The sequence below is a fragment of the Eptatretus burgeri genome, chromosome 1 (genome assembly GCF_056783735.1).
Source record: "Eptatretus burgeri isolate ZD-2024b chromosome 1, Ebu_testis_v1, whole genome shotgun sequence".
Lineage (NCBI taxonomy): Eukaryota > Metazoa > Chordata > Myxini > Myxiniformes > Myxinidae > Eptatretus > Eptatretus burgeri.
Genome location: NC_140961.1, coordinates 135,614,438 through 135,622,641, shown reverse-complemented (window position 1 = coordinate 135,622,641; position 8,204 = coordinate 135,614,438). Strand labels below are relative to the sequence as shown.

General features: G+C 37.3%; 1 long non-coding RNA gene across 1 annotated transcript in view; it reads right to left on the bottom strand.

Moving 5' to 3' along the window:
* Positions 1 to 417: 417 nt before the first annotated feature.
* The window catches only part of LOC147035504 (uncharacterized), a 10,139-nt gene continuing 2,352 nt past the window's right edge, over positions 418 to 8,204 (bottom strand). The window contains exon 2 of the long non-coding RNA XR_015062672.1: positions 418 to 1,957. This is a non-coding gene — a long non-coding RNA (uncharacterized LOC147035504). The remainder of the gene's footprint in view (positions 1,958 to 8,204) is intronic.

Genomic DNA, 8,204 nt, shown 5'->3' with positions numbered 1-8,204 from the left:
TTTAGTTGTTGCAATATCATTTTAAACAAGACATTCATGTATGACATCGTACAGTAATCTTCAGTTCCTTATCGAGCGAGCTCACAATCGCATCAAATTCAGATTTTCACCAAGATCGAATTCACACACACCACCTCTCTGTCTGGTCTTAAAACACTCTCAACGGCATCCGCCCTGCACTCCAAATAGATCACACCACAAAGCCAGGGCTCTATGTTTCAATACAAGCTTACATATACCCAGTTATTTGTGTCCTCGCCAAAGTTGCAACAGTGTGTGAAGAGTCAGTCATCATTTTTCCTCTGGAATCGGCATGTGCACTTCACCTCATTCAGTCTTCACAGTGTATGGTGACAACCAATCCTTGTATTTACTTTCCGTACTTATTCATTCCCATAAGCTTCACAGTTCACAATACACAAAAGAGCACGTTTTATTCCAGTGAAATCTACTGGACTCACACATGCTCCATTTCCAACGCTCACTTAGTACTACGTGCAGATCAATGCAAATCAGTGCGTATACAAATCAGATATAAATACAAACATACAACAGTTCTCGGTTGGAACACTCAACTTATGTCCTGAACACAAAACAACATTTCCAATCACATAGGATTCACAAATCCGTTCAATGAGGTAACTACCTAATACAAAACTATAGGATTTACGAATCCGTAACACCTTCACCCAATAACAATGCAACAGTTTCACAGCAAGCAAACTTCCAGTGAGTACAATGAACTAACAGAAATCCAAAGAGGTAACTCGGCAAACATTCAGAACACTTATTCGTTCTCCCCCTTGGGGACTTGAACCTTTTAGCGAACAGGAGCATTAACTCTCTCTTTTAGCATGGCAGAGACTTCAACTCCCCGTTAAGAGATCCCTGATCTCTATAAAAACACTCGAATGCCCAGGATCCACACCCTGTAGTGAGCCCCACAGGCTTAAATGGTCCCTCACCACTGGATCCTCTTTGACCTATCACTAAAGGTTCTCCTTTGTATACCTCTCCTATCAATGGAGTCCCACGTGACCCATTCAGCTGAGAGATGTAGCATCCGATCTGAAGTAAGAGCAAACATCTTAGTAAGTGGCCACTTGCTTACTGTTATGCCAGATGATGCTGTTCCCAGTCCTGCCAGGGTTCAGGTCCCATCTGGGTCGCCAAAATTGTGGTGGAAAAGAACTCAATTTCCACAAGTTGGATCAGCATACCAAATAAGAATCCTTAATTTTGTATATACGGAGGAAGAACATTGAATGATTCACTGAAACATTTGAATGGACTTCACTGAAACTGAAGCCCGAAGCAATTCTTCTTATATACAATTTGACATTCCAAAGGATGGGAGGGTGGGACATTTGGCAACTCAACTACAGGATTAGCTGATAAGCATTCAGCAAAATAACTCAAAACTGCAATGCATGTCCACTTTGGGTGTAAGGGAGAGAACGACACAATCGTGGCGAAAGTTTGCAGTGTTATCAACCAAGTCACCCTGTTTCATAGTAAGACATTCCTTTCATCAATATGTCAGTCAAAAGACTCTTGGGTAAAGGAAAACATTACTGACAGCCAATTTGACTATAGCATAAAAATTAAATAAAAAAGCACCAGCAATTATTATTGAGAGTACATGAATATAATTATTTTTCTTCCGCACCTACGAGTGCCTTGAGCACAAGTCGGCAGAGAACTCACAGCTTTTATCATGCACATGGGGGTTTTCCGTGACAAGTGCATGCCTTTCGGTCTCAGCTCTGCCCCCAGCTGCTTTCAGAAAATAATGTCTCTTCTCTTAGTTGGCATACCTGGGGTGTCAATCGACACTGATGATATTGTGGTGCATGGCACCACCCAGTCTCATCATGCTGCCCATCTCCAAGAAGTTTTTCATCAGCTCTCTGCCCATCACATCATGCTCACCACTGTGAAATGCCTCCTCAGGATTCTAGAGATAAGGTTTGTGGGGTACAAGCTCTCAAGGCAAGGCATCACTCCTATCTTATCGCATTTTGACACATTCCATGCCCTTCCTGAACCATAGTCAGTATCCCAACTTGCATCTTTCCTGAGCATGGCCACATTTTACCTCCACTTCCTCCCACACTTTGCCTCTACAAAGCCACCTCCTTAAGAAGGATATACCTTGGTAATGGATCATGGCTTGTAGTCACACTGTACAGAAGATTAAGCTCAGCTCATTTCTGTCCCCACGTTAGCACACTTGTCTCACAGCATCCATTACGGTTACCTGTGATGCCTCTGTGGTTGCATTGGGTGCTGCACTGCCACAGCTGCACAATGGAGTAGAGAAACCAGTGGCATTTGCTTCCCACTTCCTCACTCTGGATGAACATAAATACTCAGTGTGTGAGGAGGAAGTGTTAGCATGTGAGCGCTGGCATCTTTACCTGTACAGCAGAGCAATCACGATGCACACAGACCATCAAGTTCTCACAGCACTTTTGACCACGAGCGGCTCAGGATATAAACCACTATGACGAATCAGGTCGACAGACCACTTGAACCAGTCCAATTTTACTTTAGAATTCACACCAGGCTGCCAAAACACAGTTGCAGATCTTCTGTCAAGAGCAGTTGTTCCATCAACTGCCTAGTAAGTCACCAACACCAAACCTGATCTGATGCAACTGCTTCAGGCACCACTGTCCACTGTTTCAATGGAATTGCTGTGAAGAGTCCAGGAGGATGCTCTGTTTACCACGCACCATACCTACATTCAAAAGGGGTGGCCATCCAATGTGGAAGGGGAGCTGTTACCCTACTACAGTGAGAGCAGAAATATCCTACTGGGAGGATTTCTGTATCACCAGGTGTCACGGAACCCTGATTCCAGCAGCTCTTAGAGCACATGTCTTGCAAATGGCACATGAAGGACACCTTGGAGTAGTGAAAGTTGAACAGCACTGCAGGGAGATTGTCTGGTGGCCCATCATCAATAACATAACATCAAACTGATGGTTAAAGAATGCAGTGCATGTCTCCTTAGTGGAAAATCCTCTCCACCAACTCCTGCCCCTCTGTCTCCTTTGCAGTGGCCACCCACCCACCCTTCATAAGCAGAATAAATTTTAATGATCGGCAATTCTATTATACTGAATAATAATTAAAGCATACTTGAAAGGTCAATCTGTTTTGGACACTTTTACTTGGCAGATTGATCATCTTTGAATACAGAAAAGAGATACAAGATTATTTCAAATGTAAATTAAAATAGATACATGTTCAAGCACATATAATTGTCATAGTCATGGCATATTTGAGTACATTTTCCATTAAAGATTTATAACAACACATTTATTTTTAATCAAGTTTAATTGACATCATTTTTTAATTATTTTTTATCACCCTCAAACCCATTATGCTAATTTTGGAATAATTGCATCAACACCATGCTCAGGCTAATGGAGGCGTGGAGCGCCTCAACCAGAAAAAGAAAGGCATTTGTGTACACCTGACCTTAGGGTGGCAGTTTAATGCAGCTCTCCTGCAAACCTTCCTACACTTCTGTGCCTCCAGGGGTATCCCCAATGTCACTGCTGCTGGGAAGGCAACTACAAATTCCGCTTGATCGCCTTAGCTTTGCCAAAGGTAATCCTGTGCCATTTGCTACACGTTTGCAGGTCGAGACTCAGCAGCAGCGTATGAAGCTGAGGTTTGATCTGCTCCTGTGATGTCGGTGCTTTTTGACTGGACTGGGTGCGTGTCTGGCTGCCCCAGCATCACAAGCTACAGCCTCGATGGTCAGACCCATAGCAAATCGTTAAGAGGTTGAGAGCAGCCACTTATCGTCTACACAATGGGTCACAATGGCATGCGAATCACCTGAGGAAGGTTCCTGGATCACCATTCGGGCAAGAACAGGGGAGCATTTCTCCTCTTCTTTCCGAGTAGCCCCGAATTGTGATTGACAACAGGCCCAGACACACCAGCACCTCCAAGGGTTAAAGTTGTTCAGTAACCTCAAAGGGCTAAACAACATCCCACATGGATGAAGAACTATGTGGTCAGCTAATTGTTTTTGCAAAAAGGGAAGGAAATGTTCCATTTAGAATTCATGTATTTGGAAAATGGCAGTGGCACTATCGGGAACGGAAGTGATGGTTGGTTTCATCGGTGTAGGAAGTGCTAAGAGAGACATGGAGTTTGAGGCAAAAAGGTCATGCTCTGATATCTTGTATAAGCTGTGTTAAATCATTGGCAGTAGATGATAATTGTTGCTTCTGGGACAACCATTCAAATGAATGGGGGAAAGGGAAAAACTTTCTGACTCAAGCACCAAAAGCTTAAAATGGGAGACACTTCCTCCCTACCTATCCCCTTCCCTCCCATACAAGCGAATGAAAAATTGAGACACTGATTAAAGAACTTCCTCCCCCCCCCCCAACATAATCAGTCCTTTTATATTTTCATTATACTCAAAGAGCGAACCAATGAATATTTTTTCATGTTCTACTTTAGGGAATAACTTAATTTTCTTACAACATTCATTTCCATTGAGTGTATTCACAAAGAATAACTTGGAACTTGGTTCTTGGTTTAAGTATCTTTGTTGAGCAAAGATAAAATGATAAATTTCTCTTAATGCTCTTGTTTGACCACCTCCTGAGCACATATCATTTTGAGATTGCAGTAAATAGTTTTTCCATTGTTTAATTGATAACCATCAAAGTTTTCAGTCCATTCAAGGATTTTTTTTTCTTTACATCCTCCAACTTATTTGTAATTAAATTTATCTGCTATTTGTTTTATCTACTTTTACCCCGGTTATTTCTTCAATAAGACTTATTTGACATTTCTCACATTCTTTATGTTTCCCATTTAAATACCAAGGATGATTACATCTTCACTCTTTGGTTTGGTTATTGCTTGGTTCTATCATTTATAAATCAGCAAAAAAAGATGGCGGTAGCCCATTAAAATCCCCAACCCAATATCTTAACACTTAATATATTAACACTCATACTTATAACCATAAGGGAGACGATCGATTCCATTCTCTAAAATATATCTTTTATCATCAAAAGCTCCTAATGCTTTCTTAGTTACCTCTTCTGTATATAATTGATGTTTATAACTTCTTATTGTATTCATTTTTCTATACTCATCATTCTTTAAGGTTAAACAGTTGTAATAATGTTTAAAGTTTATCGTTTCCTTGATTATATTTTTCTTTGTTCCCTTGAGCTTCTTATCACACCCTTCAATATTATTATTATCAATATACTTATAAGCATGAGACTTTGATCTCAATCCCATAAATTCACTCATTACCTTTCCACCCAATTCATCTTTAAACTTACCAATAACCTTTTTATTCTTTGAAGAAAACAACACGTCACCTGACTTATAATTACTTGTATCATATATATATATATATTATATATACATATATATTATCAATCATATCCTCATAAACATCACTTGTTTTAATTTCTAATATAAAACTATCTGTATCAATATATAACAATGATACATTATCCTTATACTTTGGTTTTAAATTAGTAGAGTAATGGTCACACATTAGTGACTTTGACAAGTCAATAATTGATGTTCCTATATAAATTGGTTTGTCCATTTCAATACTCTCTTTTTTCAAATTAACAGCACAAAAGTTTTCCGAAAACAACTCCACTCGCTTAAAACTTGGTTGATTAATTAATTTTGAAGTCTGTTTCCAAGATGTAGCAAGTCTTATGTTTTGCTTATTCCTCACATTTTCCATAGTCTTTCCAAATACAGCATTATTCATTAATTTATAAAAGTCCTTCTCAAAATCTGTTTTTGCTTCTGTTCTCCTTTTTGTATGAAAATCAATATACTTCTTTAACCAATGACTGTTTAAATTTCAAAATCCTATGAATTTTCCTAATTCTCAACCCAGCAGACAAAGTTCCTTTGATGCAAAACAACTTTCTTTATCATTTAATTAAGTAAGTAGTTTTTCTGGAGATTTACCTTTTATATCAGATGACTGTTGGTAATCACTTAACCATTCTCTTCCTGGACTTTATCAGGGGCATAGGGTAGGTCTTTATGTTTGTTATGAAGTTCTTTTGGATATTTTAAATCAACCTCAAAATAATATCCAACTTCAGCTTCATCCAATTCCTTTTGAGAGGAGATAACAATGTCTTGTAAAACTTTTTCATAATGTTTTTCTTTAACCCATTTAAGTTTTCCGCAAGGTAAAGATTGAGACAAAGCCCGCCCATACAAATTGTTAGCATCATAATACATCAGGTAAGAGTTGTCCTCATTCATATTATAATCAGGAAGATATTTGTTATTTGCTTTAGCATATCTCTTGGAACATACTTGAGATATTCCTCCTCTTTTAGCCTTCTCTATCATTGAAAGCATATCTATATCACTGATTAATTCCAAATCCTGTTTTGTCATTTTTAACATGGCACTCCAAGCCAAACCTGGGGCTGTGTAATCGTGAGCAGGGTCTAATCCATAAGAATTTTTATTATGACTGTGTTATAAAAGTCTGAAACACATCAGTCAATAATAATTTAATACATCAGTTTTAAGATACAAATCATGATATTCTCCAACATTCTTCATATTAAAATTCTCCCAAACCTTTTTAGCTTGTGTATAATCTCTATCGGAAATATTTGTTTTATTCAACTTGCTATAGAAACTTTCCCTTGAAGGAAGTTGTGTTTCTTTAAACTTCTCAAATTAATCCATATAGTCATACGGATATATTCCCTTTTGTGATAAGAGATCAATCTCTTCTTGATTTGAGAAATGTGATTTAAGATTCGGTAAGTTTTTAATATTTGATGTTAAGTTAGATAATGGACTTGCCATAAACTTGTGTGTGTCAAGTAATCTGATATTGGTTATGGGGGATGTATGAATTGTTTTTGTGAATGAGATGTATTTTTGATCTGTGTTAGGAATGGCAAATATCTCCAGATGTCTTTGAAAGTTCATTTATAAATAGATGTGTGTCATAGTGAGCGTTGTTGTGAATAAAGACAGGAATAAAGTTTGGGGGCTTGTAATTAAGATTATAACAGGAATGAGCTGGACCTCTATATTTACCAGTAAGATGACAATGATCCCTAACCTTGACCTTTCCCTCAATTTTCTCCTCACAAATATGACAGATACTGTTCTTCCTAAATTCCTTTTTCTCTCCCTTTGTTAATGACATTGGTTTATAGGTTTTAACCATTATTTCTCTTAGTCTTATGCAGTCTTTTTCCAATTGTCTTACAAACTCCTCTGAAGTATCTTCTCCTCAATAAAGTTCTAGCTTGTATTTATCACCAACAGATGATTTGATATAATAACAGAAACCACAAGGAGTATGTTTTTGATATTTATTTGTGTATGATTTATTTGGATTTGGAGAAACAGGATCTATCATTTCGAGGATACTTTCAAAATCAGCACATATCACAAATGGATGGTTGTCAGATTTGTTGTAATCTTTGAATGATATTTTCTTTCCTTCTTTTGGTATATTAATTACAGTTGATTTCTGATTACTACAGTATTTTGAATGTTGATTTAATCGTGCTTTCGTATGAAAAGTTGAGACATCTCTTACAGGGATGCGATTTATTTGTTCTCTTAAATACTTGAGGTGATTAGTCTTGATAAATTTTTGATACAAGCATAATGTGAATTTTTCCCCAAACTATAACAAAGAAGGTCAATGTGCGTTTCATCATTTTTATATTTGAACTTTGTTTGTATCCGTTAATCCATATCCATATACATTAACAGAAACATTATTCATTTTCTCAAATTTAGGAATATCTCTCACTGACATTAGAAACTTTAAATCTTTAACATTTAGCATATTCTCGTATTTCTTAAAATGCTCAATCCATTCACGTTTCCATTGTGGAGGATGAAAGTGCGCAAGAACAGACCATAGAAAACATTTATTATCTTCGTTTTGAATATTAACAACCGCTTTCTTAAGTTTTATCTTTTGGTAAATCAATATAAGAAGCTTTAAGTGGATCTGATTTTAAGATTTGCACATCAAAAGAGATTATTTTTTGTCATAGCAACTCCACTACCTACTACAGTGTTATCAACATCTTGTTCTTGTCTCTGGAGTTCATTGTAAATATCACATCTTACAAAATCTTGAAATTATGTGATAAAGTGTGGGTTTGTCCTCATATAGGGAGTAGTTT